This window comes from Siphateles boraxobius, unplaced genomic scaffold, assembly GCF_051911475.1.
Source record: "Siphateles boraxobius isolate OS27281-9 unplaced genomic scaffold, OSU_SipBor_1 9, whole genome shotgun sequence".
In the NCBI taxonomy this organism is placed as follows: domain Eukaryota; kingdom Metazoa; phylum Chordata; class Actinopteri; order Cypriniformes; family Leuciscidae; genus Siphateles; species Siphateles boraxobius.
The window spans coordinates 16,535,282-16,549,011 of NW_027509219.1; positions in this window are offsets into that span (position 1 = coordinate 16,535,282).

Sequence of the window (13,730 nt, forward strand, 5' to 3'; positions counted from 1 at the left end):
AGCATATTAATGATGCATTCACCTCATAAATCATGACACACTGCTGTAAGTGCATACAAGTTCAAATGCATGCTTTTAAAATGAAAAAGTATCGGTATCGGTATCGATATCGGCGATACTGGCCCTGTATTTACTTGGTATCGGATCGATACAGAAATTTGCAGTATCGCCCATCACCAGTTGAGATCTGGTGACTGTGGGGGCGATTTTAGTACAGTGAACTCATTGTCATGTTCAAGAAACCAATTTGAAATGATTTGAGCTTTGTGACATGGTGCATTATCCTGCTGGAAGTAGCCATCAGAGGATGGGTACATGGTGGCCATAAAGGGATGGACATGGTCAGAAACAATGCTCAGGTAGGCCGTGGCATTTAAACGATGCCCAATTGGCACTAAGGGGCCTAAAGTGTGCCAAGAAAACATCCCCCACACCATTACACCACCACCACCAGCCTGCACAATGGTAACAAGGCATGATGGATCCATGTTCTCATTCTGTTTACGCCAAATTCTGACTCTACCATCTGAATGTCTCAACAGAAATCGAGACTCATCAGACCAGGCAACATTTTTCTAGTCTTCAACTGTCCAATTTTGGTGAGCTCTTGCAAATTGTAGCCTCTTTTTCCTATTTGTAGTGGAGATGAGTGGTACCCGGTGGGGTCTTCTGCTGTTTTAGCCCATCCGCCTCAAGGTTGTGCATGTTGTGGCTTCACAAATGCTTTGCTGCATACCTCGGTTGTAACGAGTGGTTATTTCAGTCAAAGTTGCTCTTCTATCAGCTTGAATCAGTCCGCCCATTCTCCTCTGACCTCTAGCATCAACAAGACATTTTCACCCACAGGGCTGCCGCATACTGGATTTTTTTTCCATTTTCACACCATTCTTTTTAAACCCTAGAAATGGTTGTGTGTGAAAATCCCAGTAACTGAGCAGATTGTGGAATACCAGCCCGTCTGGCACCAACAACCATGCCACGCTCAAAATTGCTTAAAGCAGTGAGTTGAGCAAGGGAAAAGCACCCCTGTTTGGCTTTCTTTCTTCAGTAAAAACATGTAGGAAAAAAACATGTTTTTTGTCATTACAGTGAAAGTCAAAAGGGTCAGATGTTGTTTTGGACCCCATTTCATTTAATTATGGGCAAATACAGGTGCAAACTTTTTCTAAATAATATCCTTTTATGTTCAACAGAAGAAAGAAAGTCATACAGGTTTGGAAGGACAGGGTTAAGAATTTATTTTTCCTTTTTTAGATGAACTATCTCTTTCTGTCTGAGAGAAAATCCCAATGTTTGTCTATTCCCGTATCTCCTCATGACTTTTAAACACTTTTGTTTGTCTTTAAGAAATTTAAGCTGTTCTCAGACTCTACCTAATTCTATTGTGTTTTCATCCAGTTATCTTTCTTGCTTTCTTTCTTTCTCTCCATATCTTTCACCCTCGTCTGTCTTCTCCTCAGATAAGATGGTTCCTTCCGCTCATTTGTAGATGGTCTCTTCAAATTCCTATAACTCTTGGTGCGGCCCTTTAGACATCTATTACTTCCATTTAAATATTTAAGCAACAAAGTTTTACAAGCTCTCCCTTGGGTGCATTTAAGAGGGCCGATACTGCCTGCTCACTGTCCCATGATGAGATGAATGGCGTGGTGGTGGAGTCATCCCAGATCGGGTAACTGGCCAAATTATGGCAGACACTAAGAAGCACTTCTCACAATGACCTACAGAAAACAGTAGACAAAAGACTCTATTCTAGAGCCGGACAATGAAGGAGGTCAGGGAAGACACCTGAGACAAGCGTCGGCCCATAGGACGGAGTATGACACTGTGACGTGTACTCCCAGATATACACAAAGACAGTACATATACAAACACACATATACTGTATGTGAAAACAGTTATCGACAGGATGCTATAGGAACTCATAAGAGTCAGATTGGCAAGATATTGTCTTCTCGATTGTGCTTTTACTGATGATTTGAAAGCTAAGCTTCAATCAAATTTGCTAGAAAGGCTTAGATTTACTTTGTCAGAACATTTAGATCAAGGTTTCTATTTCTATTCAAGGTCAGCATAATATTCAAATAAATGTTATTAAAACACATTTTTACTTAAATATCGACAATTGTGACATTGGATGTGTCAGAATTGAACGGATTAGATGAAATGGCATCATATGCTGAACTGAAAATTAAGTTTTCTGCTTTTAAACTGAAACTTGAATGACTCTTCCTGTCATTTGTATATCACATGGATTCTAGTCTTATAATCATAGTCATAATCATATTATTCTTAACACCTTGTGGTCCAAAATAACAAATAACATACTGTATATACACTAGCATTATATACTGTATACATACACTTTAATTTGAAAGTCTGGGATTTTTCTCCTTTATACTGTATATATATATATATATATATATATATATAAATTTTTTTTTTTTTTCTATATTTTTTTTCTTTTGTATATATATGTAGGCTACATATGCAATAATTGAAACGTTTGGGGTATGTAAGACTTTTTATTATTATTATTATTTCTTATGCTCACCAAGCCTGGATTCATTCATTAAATCAATAATAAATTATATATATATATATATATATATATATATATATATATATATATATATATATATATATATATACATATTTATATTTTTTTAATTTTTTTTTATACTACTTAGTCCTAGTTTCTTCTGGTTTCAAGTTTTGAGTAAGCCTTGGCACTGTCACTTTTGGCTTGCTTTGACTTGGTTTTAAATATATAAATTTGTGAAACTTTGAAAAACCTATAAATGTTTAATAGCTCTATAACGTTTACAAAAAATGCTATAAAGCCACATAAAAAAGTTTTTTTTTGTTTTGCATCGCTGTCTTAATGAAGCACCTACCATTGAGTCAGGCGTGTGTCCCTGTAAGAGGCCTCCTCAGCCCCGCTCCGTATCATCTGTCATCATCATACTCAAAATTCTTTCACCTGCACCCTAATCCCTTATTATTTACCCGAGAGCCAGGATGACAGCCATCTCTCTCTCTGTTTCACAATCGTATCATTTCACTGTTCTCTCTTTACTTTTGTGCAATGATGATTAATTTGAAGGGCATAACACAAATTGGAAAGAAATTACACAGATGACAGACAGTAAGGGGTCCTCATCTGAGTGGAAGCCAAATGGACTAATTTGTTAAGAAGTTTTAGTAGGCATGTTATAGATCCCACACTCCTGTAGTCCATCTAAATTCCCTGCAGACAGGAACTGTCTGAATATTTTTAGCGTGCTCTGTCCGTCCACATTATCTTTATGTGACCCTTTGACCGTATGAGTTTCCAAATTAGGTTTAATAAGATTCTGTTTTCACAGGAGAGAGATTCATAGGTAAGCAAAGACACTTTTAATAATGCACTGTGGCGTTTTGTCAGCTACCAGTAAACCACAGATCAGAGGGGAAAATGTGAGGCCATGGAGAAAAAAATCTTCACCATTGATTCACTAGCAATTTCCCAGCATTGATTTCCCTTTGTTACCACCTTCCCATCTGAGACATTCTGAATAATTGATTAGAAAACGACATTCTCAGCCCAAAGCTTCCCTGTTAAACATGACAACTTGCTCATGGATGGTTTTCCTATAGCTTACGTAGAGCTAAGTCTTGAAATGTACAATTATGGAGGCATTGTTTAGGTTTTAGGGATAATTAAAATGTTTTTATTTTTATGTTCTGTTCACAATGTCAAGGATTTTTCATTCTATTTCGTAATATTGTACTGTTGACACATTTTTTTACTATATTTTGAGCTGTTTGATTCAAAAGCAAAAATTAAGGTTTCACAATGGCCCTTTAAATACAAGTGTACAATACACTGTAAAATACACTGCCTTTTGCTAGCTACACAAAATAAATATTGTGCCTGTTAACAGAAGACTTTTTACATAAAGAAAAAAAATTACATTAGTGATGAAAATAAAAAAAATTAGACAACTTTACAATTAAAAAAAATACACGTACAATATGCATTACAAAATATTATTTATATCATATATGCTTTAACCAAAAATAAGAGCATCACATTTTTGTTCTTAAACTTTTTTTAAGCTGCTGGATGAGCTCCTACGGTAATCTAAATCATGCCACAACTCAGATAGCAAATGACATCTGGCCCATCTGTGGCTGTAACAGGGAGTCCACTGAAGGCAAGTTGCAGAACCCAAGTGCAGTTTTATTAATATCCAAAACCAAGATCATAAAACAAAGGCCTGGCGTGGCATAAAACTCAAAACAAAAACACGAGCATAGATATGGTGTTTCCCACCAGCGGTTACATGAAACAATACTTGACAAAGACACATGGCAAACATGAGGGCTTAAATACACACAAGACTAATGACTGAACAAGACACCTGTGCACAATGAAACAATGAACCAAAGACAACAGGAACACAGAACACAGGGCAGGATCACATTAGGGCCAGGGAATCACATGACAAGACAGTGGCATGACTGTGACACGAGACATGAAACAATAACCAATACTACCCTTCACAGTGGCCCACATCTCCCACATTCTTCTGGCCCTAATACTGCATGGAAGGACGGCGATGACTCAACCTGAGTGTGGCTGGCAATAGCATTCATATCCAGGCCTCATATGGGCCACCTATGGCACATACGGCTTAGTTCTGGTAGTGGCAATTAAGGTCACAATACAACTCACACTAAATACGGCTTGATGTGTGTGGGCCAGATACGGCCCATATGAGATTTGCCGCTGTGCCATAGTTTGCCCAGATGTGGCCTGGATATGTATGCTTGCTATCTGGGAAGTGCTATCAATAGAGCTTAAAAATAATAATAGCAATTTGCATTTATGAAAGTAGACTTTACAGAGTGCTTGACTTCAAGATTTTCAATACAAGATCTTGACCAAAAATTGATGCACCTCTTGATGGAAATAACATCACAACATTTATTTCCATCAAGAGGTGCATCAATTTTTGGTCAAGATAATGCAAGAGTCGAGCACTCTGTAAAGTCTCCTCCAACACATCCCAAAGACTTTCAATGAATTTAAGGTCTGCAAATTCATGTGTGAAAATGATTCTTCATGCTCCTTCCCAACCATTCTTTCACAGTTTGAGCCTGATGATTCTTTATATTGTCATCCTGGAATATGGTCATATGATCTTCCTACATGGTTGTTTAAGAAATCACAGTCTACACACTCCATCAATTAGGGTTAGAAGAACTGTTGCCAAACATATAACATGCTATAACATGCATATAACACATTAATCACAGCCATAATAAGCCAATCATTGACTCTTATGCATTTGCCTATTTAATTGTTTTTATTTTTATTTTTTTGGCCGGGGCACACAAACTCAGTGAAGCAGTTACATCAAAAAAGGCATGGTAATATTTCTCAGTGCTATAAAGTAAGACACTGAGAACATAACACCCTGACACAAACTCTCCATGGCTTGAGCTTTCAGGGGTGCATTGACTGTGAAGTTTATGAAAACAAACAGCAGACACTGGGCATTGAAGAGATCTCTGCTTACATATGGTTTGCATTTCTGAAATCTCTCAGTGCTATCTTTCAGTCCTTCTCACAGAGACATTCTCAGATGGCTCGGAACGAAAAGGCTCGGAAATCCAGTCTTAGATGGACTGGGAGGACAGGGACACTGGACAATATGTATCGAATCAAGCAATTCTCTTATTAAAATGCTAAGTGATTGTTGCTTTTGGAATTTTTCAAAGGCTTCATTTAGGGGAAGTTGTTACGCTGGGAATTATAGAAGCAGTCGATGGAAGAGGACAAACTCCATCTGTATAAACACACAGGAGCTTATCATGGCTAGCTGCAGGCGATGCACTGAATGGCCTACGCTAACTCTACTTTGTGAAAATTTATGGTTAGCAGAGATGCTAAGTTAGCATTAGGACCCAGTGGGGTTTTCTGCATGAGAAGCTTTAGCTCCATCACATCAAGGCAATTTAAGAGAAAATATAGGAATGTATTTCTTGTATTCTCTGCTGTGTATATGAAACAATCATAAATCTGAGGCCGCAGCGAACATAAAATATAACTAGCAAATCTGGCTGCTTTTCATACAGATTCATTTCACCCTTATGTCCAAAATCCTGTTTCTATGCTTCATATATTGTAGCATTGACTGCTCTTTCCATCAAAAAACAAATGTCCTATCATGAATGTTTTTTTTTCTTGACATTGTTATTGTGAATGTCAACTACATTGTATTATTGTTGCCCTTTTTTGACAGGTCATCCTCCAACCTAAACTGATGCCGATAGTGAGATGAGATTTCAATCTTGCAATGCAATATCATCCAAGATGGTAGAACAAACATATATGTCATGCACATCTGTTCTCGTTTGCTGCACCTGTCAGACAAACCACATTTTCTTCATAACCATGTCATAATGTTGGATGAATTTTTGATTCCTGGCCCTTTTTTGGACACTAGAATAACATCACATTGAGAAAAGATCACAGTAAGCATATAGATTTCCATGTCTACTGCCACAGCATGTTAAAAACAGCAACTTTTCCAATTGCTACTGATTTATGCATGTCCTTTACGGAGCTGTCACGACATCTCACAGCATGCAATAAATTCGTATTCTTGTTCAACTTGTACTCCTATATCAGCAGAGCACTTTCTCCAGCAGGGCCAAACAGCTGTGATTTCTGTCGTTTACAACTCTATATCATCTTCCACAGTGTTAATACACAGCTGTGAAAACACACCTGAAATAAAACTTAAATAGATATGAGAGGTTACATTGTATAGTTGTCACAGTCACCAGGTAGTCACCACCTCCTCACTACATTTCCCATCATCCTCCCTGACCCTCACCTGCATGCACTTCCCGATCACAGAGATCACTGTCACCTGTCACCAATCTTCACTGATCATCATCCAGCTATATATAACTCTTCCCACTGAAGTTCACCATTGTCTGGTCTCGTCGTTCCCTCAAAGAACATTTACCTGACTTCTTTCCTGCACGATACCTACCAGAACTATTTATCTTCAGTCATCTGTCTCCATCTCCATTTCAGAACTTGCACCATTACTCATCCAGATATCCATCCTGAGCACTATATTCTTCAGTTATTCACCTGCTTCCATCTTTGCGATCACATACTTCTGCAAATAAACCTGTTGATCACTTTACCTTTGTGAATCCTTCTGTCTCACGACAATAGTACAAAAGTTAATTTTGGAATTAAATATTTAATAATTATAAATTATGTGTCTGTGTATATATTTACTGTAAGTTTAATATTAAATTGTAAAAATATAAAATTATATAATATAATACAATATAATGGCCACCCATTCCAGGACGTCTCCTTACCTACAGCCCTGGATCGAATTATATAATATAATATAGCATAATATGAGTATTAATATTACCTTTGAGCAGGTTTTGAGCCTTATTAGTGATTATAAATCAGTTAATTTCATCGGAAACATCCGCTGTGTCCTTCCGCTGACAATTTGAACTTTGACCCAAAGAGGGGGTGAGTCCCTGACTAATTGAATTATGCTTTTAATCTCAGACATCGCTTGTAAATATTGTTTTGAACTTCTGCCCCTCTTGAATCATCACTAACTTTTTATTGTATACATTAAATGAGTGTGTTTTGCTTTGACCTACCCTAAAGAGTGATATAAGTCATTAGGACTTTACTCTTTGCAATAAATAATAAATTCATGGAAAACAAATAGGCTCACATCTGTCTTTTTATCAGTGTACCTTGTTTTGTGTTTTTTAAACTTGATCAGCTTTAACTTTGCCTCCTCGTGGTTCTGTGCTGAACAGCAAGTGCACATTAATGTTTCCAATCCTATCAAATGTACTAACAACAGTGCCAGGATCTCCGTGTTCCAGTCAAGTATGTGCAAGTATTTCCACATCACCGTCATCCACCTGTTTGATCTGTACCTGCAGTTTCTCTCGTGTGTTCTTTATACGAGGCCCAAGAATGTATATCTGGCTCAGCTGTGTCCACATGGACATGTGTCTTGTTTTATTTAGGAAATCAGAGTCAAGATCCCACATCAGTAGGAGGGACTTAGGGACACATGACAGACTCGGTAAAGGCCATGACTTTTTGTTCCTTGTTCGGGGCCACGGTCATGTCACTTATTGCATTGCTCTGGAATGAAGTGTGAAAAAAACGTCTGCCAAAATTTGTGCTCCAGAAAAGCCCCATTTAAAAGCAGGAGACTGGCGTTCATCTCAAGTTTATGAGGAGCCTTTAACAACTCACACATCATATTGGTTGAAACAGCATTGAGAAAAATGGAAGATGGTTCTGAGTAATCCAAGTTAATGCACGACGCTTACCGCATCTGTACAGTTGCCATGATCATTTGTCGGTTGTGTGGAAATACTGCGCACATCTAAAGACCTTTCATTATCACATTTCTCTCTGTTCGTATCAACCTTCTGCCAAGTGGCTTTCACAGTCTTTAGGTTCCTTTCACAGACATCTTCAGGGAGCCAATTAAATGGCAGTGCGCTTTCTTTATTAAAGACTTAAAACATCATAGCCTATGGGAGACTGACAAGCCTATGCGCAGGGAGCTATATAGTTTGCTGGCACTTGTGAAATAAAATTCATACATATTTACTGAGATATTCAAAAAAGTGGCATTAAAATGATTTCATCCGTTGGCATCGTGAAGAAACCATGCAATTAAACAGGAGGGAAAATCTATTTGTATTCCACAAACGGTTCCGTGAACAATTCCACTCAAAAACCAAAAGAATCTGAAGATTTACGGCTGCCACTGACCCTGAGTGCTCGTGGTAGAAAGCCTCAGGAGAACCCGACTCAGGCTTCATGCCAAACACTTTAAGATTTAAAGAGGTGATGAGGAAACTATCCAGATGAGAAAGGAACACATAGGAGCACAATACCCTTTCTCTTCCCATCTAACGCACACACACGTGCAGAAATCCTTCAAGTGGCCGACCCGTTCTCTCCTCGCCGGGCCCGTCCCAGGGGGTTGGGGTAGCTGTGGAGGTGAGGTGTTACTCAGTGGCCACTCTGCCGGTGTTGAGGATTATGTTTATAGAGATGGAAAAAAAAACGAATGGGTAGGTTGTTTTCACTACGGGAACATTAACCACCACAGGAAGAGCTGTTTCCAGACCCTCCAGTTAGGACCGGAAATAAAGAATTTGTCAGCGTAATCGGAAGGTAATTAGGTGAAGCTAAGCAGTCGGGCCAGCAGAACGCAGGTTGCCCCCCTTTGCTCTATGAGGTGTCAACTGCTAGCTGTCTTAGCTTGGCAGACGTCTTAACCTACAGCGGCAGGGTTTGGGAATCTGTGGTGGAGCTGCCGGCTCGACCGCTCTGCTGAAGCACTTTTTGTTCTGATGAGCCAAACAACATGACATGAACACAAATATCCTGGAAATGTAGTTTTAACCCAGTTTATCCTCAAACAGGAAACAGGGTCATGCTCAGAGTCTTCGCATCATTTGTATTCTCAGCTGCGAATTGGCCAGCTGTTGAGTATGACATCATTAAAGATAATGGAGAAGGAGAATGATGCTTTCCATTCACAAAGTCCTTTTTTGAAAAAGTTACTTTTTCTTGTTGATGCTCAACGTTTCTGTTTTTTACAGTACAATAGTATTATTGCTATAGTAATTTATTTCTTCATTGGTATGTTTAATTTTTATCATTTAATAAAATAAAATAAACATATTTTATTAATAAAAATACATTGGTAAAACTTTAGTTTAGGGTCCAATTCTCACTAACTAGTTGCTTGTTATACATATTTATGCCTTATTCTGCATAACCATATTCTACATCCCACAATCCTGCGCAATACCTAAACATAACAGCTACCATACTAACTATTAATATGCAGCAATAAGGAGTTTGAAGCAAAAGTCGTAGTTAATAATGAGAATTTGACCCTAAACCAAAGTGTGACCAATACATTTATGTTATTTGTGATGTTGAATGGGCCAATAGGCTTATAGAGTTTTTCCATACATCCTCTTGCTAAAAACTACTGCAAGTGAAAGATGAGTACATTTTAAAGTTGAGTTTTCCTTCCTGTACCTTGATAAAATTTTGATTCAGATTCACATTCTGGGATCTTGCATGCAAATGGTAAATATGTATATTTTTGTTGATAATCTGGGGAACAAATGCTAACACAGCATAGCATTGTTTATCCTTCACAAATATATCCTTCACAAATCTCCCAACTGCACAGCTAACATTAGTGTTGCCATTTTGTTATTCTTATACTTAAACCTCTGATACAATAGAAGCTTTTATCATCAGAGACTATATTTAAAGTAGAAATACCCCACATCTGATATAATAAGTAACAGAATAAGAGAACTGCTAACCTTTTGTTTGTATGGTGGCAAGAACAGATCATTAGACATTTACATTTAGTCATACTAGCTGACATTTATTGCAATGCATTTTAAATGTAATTGTTACTTTTATTATGAAACAAAAAAGCCTACTCCCATTAAAATGCCATGACACCACCAAAGGTCAAAGGTTGATGCGGTCAGGTGCAAAGGTTAACTTGCATTACATAGCTGTGGGTATCCACCGCCACTTCACCAGAATCAGCTGTGAGTAAGCGCAGCCATGGGTCAGGCAGGGCTGGTTAAACTTGGACTAGCTGGGTTAAGAGAGGTACAGTACAAAGGGGTTTGGATTCTTTCAGACGAGCACCCGAGCTCACTGTCTGCTCCCCGAGCGCTGACCCTTCATGACTGCGATATTACTGCTCCGGGCTGTTGCTCTGTAAACCCCCCTCCCACTCTTTCTTTTTCTTCACTGCTTTTATGCTGTCGGCAGATTGAGCCTATAAATGGGGGGCTTTCAGGCAAGATCACAGGTGCTTATTTTGAAAATGACAATTTTGTCTTTCCATAATTTCATGTTACAGCATTAGCGGATCTTATCTAGAGCTGCTCTCTTATTCCTGAGGTTGTGTAAGTTAATGAAAGATAATTTGCCCTGCTTCTCACACAGCATTGCTATAGGATCTTGCTCTGTCTTTTGAAATCTGCTTAGTTCTGAACAATTACTTCAGCTTGCAAGTACTTGTTCTTGCAGATTATTTGGCTTGATTCACACGATACTGCTTAAAATTGTAATCCCATATCACAAAAATAAATTTTCTGTTATATTTTTAATACATTTGAAAATGTACAAAAATACAATAAATAAATAAATAAATAAAAATAGATTTCGATTAGTTTTAGTTGCCCATAATTCTTTATAAATATTTTTAAATATATTTTTATATATCGCATACCGCAAAAATGTATGTTCGGTTACATTTTAAATACATTTGAAAATATACAAAAAACTGCAATAGATATTAAAATGTTCACATATTTATTTTTTAAGTTTTGGTAACTTATAATTCTTTATATATTTTTAAATATATTTTTTTGTCTAAATATATTTTATATGTCCAATATATATGATATGAGATATATATATATATATATATATATATATATATATATATATATATATATATATATATATATATTAAAATATATATTAAAATATATATAAAAAATACAAACAAATACAATAGCATTGCAAGTCAAATGCATTTTCTTGCCCCTTAAAGTACTTTTTTTTTTTTTGTAAAACTTTTTGAATAGTTGAATAAATAAATACATTTTGGCATAAAAATATATGCATTTTGAAACAAAATATACTTTATCAAGTGTGCACTTCACAATGTATAGTATATATATATATAAAAATGTGAAAATTTGACTAAAAAAAGTTAAAAAGTAAACAACAACAATTACATCACTAACAATAACAATTGGATATCCTTAATGAAAATCGTGTGTGTAAAATCTAATTTGAATCTGCTAATAAATAATGTTTTGGTGTAAACAAAAGGAGAAAAAATAATGGAAGATAGTGCAAAGTACAAGCATTTACACTTGTGGTCTCAGACATTTGAACCCCTCTTTATCTTATAAACCACATTTTGTCAGATGTAATTAAGGCATCATATACCAGGCAGTGAATCATGGACAGCACACAAGCCTGACAAGACTAGTGGAAGTGATTTAAACTGAGCGGTCAGCACCCTGAAGAGGTGTGTGAAGAGTCAAGACACTTCCTGCTGCGTCCTTCACAAACAGGAAGTTTAAATCCTGGGAGCAGACAGTGTCTGAGACACATACCGAGCTACTTGCATTCGGAGAAATATTTTAACAGGATTAACCCAGGCCACGGCAAACTAAGGACTTTAGGGTCCACAAGAGTTGAAGAAAACATCTCGGAGGCTAGAGGTGAACTACCATGTGTTGACATTGTAAAAGTAGTTACCAATACTTTTTTTTTTTTTTACAATTTCTTAGTTATATAATGATCAACTGAGACAAATTTCTTTTTGTTCCTTCCTTCTTTTTTTTTTAGTTGAGGCTCCATAACTCAAATACCTCCATCAAACATTACATGTTTTTCAGGGGATGTAATTTCACCCACTTAAGGATCATTAAAAAGAGATCATATTAAATATCGCCGGTTAAGAGGCGTACTGAGGGGGGATAGAGACAGAAATAATGAGGAGATTTGTTTGTCAGTCAAATTCTGAGCAGCTCAATCCCTTTCTGTCTGAGGGAGAGAGCGGAGGGCCTGCGCCGCACAAATGACCGAGGGTCTTTTTCTTGTGCGAATCTACCGATGAAATGTTGACAAAACAGACAATTTTGTGCAATTTTCTTCGTGGCACTCTTTCAGCGAGCCGGTCACTCAGAACCCCCTCATTTGATGTAGCACCATGCCGCGACCTTTGACATGTAGCTCGTCTTGGACTTCTTCTTCTGCGACGTAACAGTTGTGCCTTTCAGGTCAGGTGGAAGCGGCCTCGGAGTTTAAGGCTGGAGGACTATAAAGGATCTCTTTGTGTGTCTTTCCCCTGCGGAGCATGAGCAGAGGGATAAGAAATGTGGTTAATGGCTCAGGAGTGGGCTAATCATCGGTTGCCATTACTGCTCCAATATCAGCAGGGATGACAGACTTATCAATGACAAAGGGCCCAGGTGAAGACCCAGGCCGGCCCCCTCAGTTTTGATCTCTGGTCCGAAAAGCAGGAGCTTTCATTTGAGCTAAGCACCAGTCAGTATACTTCTCTCGCTCTTACTCTTTCTGTCTCCTTCTTTCTCTCCGGTTGTGCCAGGAATCACTCATCCGCTCTCCCCCCGTCCAGGCCCTCACGTTGTGTTCTCTCAAGCCTCAGCCATTATAGCCACAATTTGGCTTAATTTCTTAGGCAACTGCAATGCGATAATGCATCTCTGTGGAGAGGATATAGAATCTCATGATTGTTCTTTTCATTTAACCTTTTTTTGTTCCTTGTACATTGTGTACATGAAAACGGGCGCTCTGACGTTAACTTCTTTTTATATTATGACAATGAAATGATTGTGTCCATTTGAAAACCATGAAAGGGAATAATAATGTTTTATTTGACCAATTGCTGCATTTCAACAGTATACAGTCATATTGTTAAGAATATACAAAATAAAATATAATCTGAAAAAAAAAGATAAAATATAAATAACAATTGCTGGTGGTGAGAATTCAGCTTTGGTATCACAAGAATAAATTACAATTTAAAATATATTGAAATATTAGGGCTGTGAAACAATAATCG